This window comes from Procambarus clarkii, chromosome 11 (genome assembly GCF_040958095.1).
Source record: "Procambarus clarkii isolate CNS0578487 chromosome 11, FALCON_Pclarkii_2.0, whole genome shotgun sequence".
Taxonomy (NCBI): domain Eukaryota; kingdom Metazoa; phylum Arthropoda; class Malacostraca; order Decapoda; family Cambaridae; genus Procambarus; species Procambarus clarkii.
The window spans coordinates 30,950,795-30,953,294 of record NC_091160.1 but is presented as its reverse complement, the minus strand read 5'-3'; the positions used below and the strand labels follow the sequence as shown (position 1 = coordinate 30,953,294).

The window sequence follows — 2,500 nt, the reverse complement described above, 5'->3', positions numbered from 1 at the left end:
AGGGGGGGATGAGTTTTGGATGGGGGAAGAGGCTATGAGAAGGGAAGGAGGGGGTGGGGGGCTGGGTCATCAGTGTTACCTTTTCTTGGGGGAGGGGGGGTAAAGAAGATGGAGAAGGTGAAGGGAAGTTTAGAAATGTGAAAATACAGTGAGATATATGACAGCAGGTGGGCTGTCCGCCTTGCTGACACGATGTGTGGGTGTTGGCAGCTAAGCTAAGCTGGCTCCCTCTTGTCAGGGAGCTGTGAGTGTGTGAGAGGTTCTTCACATGTGTTCTTAAGATATAGATGTCTATAGATGAATACTGTGTAGAATTCATATATTCACACTCCGATGCTTCCACGCATGGCATGTTCTTCTGTTCAATTCGATTTATTTTATATATATATATATATATATATATATATATATATATATATATATATATATATATATATATATATATATATATATATATATATATATATATATATGTCGTACTTAGTAGCCAGAACTCACTTTTTGGCCTACTATTCAAGGCCCGATTTGCCTAATAAGCCAAGTTTTCCTGAATTAATATATTTTTTCAAATTTTTTTCTTATGAAATGATAAAGCTACCTATTTCATTATGTATGAGGTCAATTTTTTTTTATTGAAGTTAAAATTAACGTAGATATATGACCGAATCTAACCAACCCTACCTAACCTAACCTAACCTATCTTTATAGGTTAGGTTTGGTTAGGTAGCCGAAAAAGTTAGGTTAGGTTAGGTTAGGTAGGTTAGGTAGTCGAAAAACAATTAATTCATGAAAACTTGGCTTATTAGGCAAATCGGGCCTTGCATAGTAGGCTGAGAAGTGCGTTCTGGCTACTAGGTACGACATATATATATATATATATATATATATATATATATATATATATATATATATATAATATGTATATATATGTATGTATATGTTTGGAGAACAAGAAGTTCAGAGTTGTAGGCACAAATTTTTGTTGTACAGAAACACGTTTTGACTTTGCTTTAATGTTTTGTTTTTGTTTGTTCTGGAAAAGTTCAAGGTTTGGTATAGAAAAAGTTTGTTAAAGAAAAATGTGTTGTCCTGCAGAGTAAAAGTTTTGTAAAAAAAAGTTTCGAAAGTTGACTAGAAGTTGAGTTAGTATTTTAATGGATTGATCGTAAATGATTGTTGCCGGCGGAGTCTTGTTCCAGTAAATATGAAGATAACTGGTTTTTACAATTTAGTTATGTAAAGCTGTGGTTCAAATTATTGAATAACTTTTGTTTTTGCAGTGAGTTAAATTGTAACCTAAAGCATAAGTAATTTAAAATTATTTATCTTCAAACTACAGAGATTATTCCTGGTGACACGGAAGCTGAATATTGAGGCATACCGTCTAAGAGAGATGACTGAGAAAAAAATACATATTCAGGTTATGTAGTTACATATAAATGGCCGACAATTTAGAGATATGCAATAGTTAGAAGTAAGTTGTTTACGTAATTGACAGCAGGAATTGTTGCATAAGGCATATCCTTTACTAAAATAAAGTCAACTTGACACAATAAACTCACACACGAAGGTACGAAAATAATACTGTAGACACGTTCACCGCAATAAAATACCTTATAGGCTACTGTTCACATGTTCTTGAAGTTCTGTGTGCAACAATATGCTTAGACTGAGTGATGCAGTAAATGGGATAAGGTTATAACACTAATGTCAATACATGGGTTACATTATTACAGTATTATTGATCAGAGATGGACTTTACTACGGTGTGAGGTGATTCAGAAGTGTTGACAGTAGGAATGCGCTGCAATGTTGAACACTCAGCTAATGTATAGAAACTGAAAAACGACGATCATTAGACCCTCTTTGAATCTTTGGGGGGTATTTTCATAAATTGGTTCCCGTTTTCTTTTGAAATCTCAAGAAAAGATCAGTATCTCACTTCCTGTTGAAATCTTTTATATTATCTTTCTTTTTGTCTTTGACTATATAAATGTTTGCCTGTATGTGTCTGCAGCCCTTTGACTAGTGTGTTAATATATAATGTTATGTCTGGTGACCCCCTGAGGGTGACGTGTGGTGGCAGGGTGAGCTAGGGTGGAGGACACGTGACCTCTTGACGAGATATTGATTCACGGGTAGCCAGAGTACCTCTCCACTTTCCCTGTGTAAGAGCGAGACGATTGCACACTCACCCGTGTTTGTAACTCAAGTTGTTAAGCACTCAGTGGTATTGAAACATTGCCATCTTTGATGATAGGCTTCGCCTGCAATCACACAGAAAATGATACTGCGTGTGGATCTCCTCCACACATATACGTAACTCGCGTGCACAGGTGCACCAAGTCGTTGATGACGCTTCCCAGGTCTCGTCTGTGTGAGCCGTGCCTTTTCCAGCAAATTATTCCCACCAATCATTTGTGTGCAGGGAGAGAGGGGGGGGGGGGGGGTGGCAAGATGGTCGGTACTATAACTGTGGTACTATCCATCTAAATTACCA

The 2,500-nt window shown here is 36.8% G+C and overlaps 1 protein-coding gene across 1 annotated transcript in view; it reads right to left on the bottom strand.

The window, feature by feature from the left end:
* The window catches only part of LOC123758502 (salivary glue protein Sgs-3-like), a 22,211-nt gene that overhangs the window by 19,500 nt on the left and 211 nt on the right, over positions 1-2,500 (bottom strand). The window lies entirely within an intron of this gene.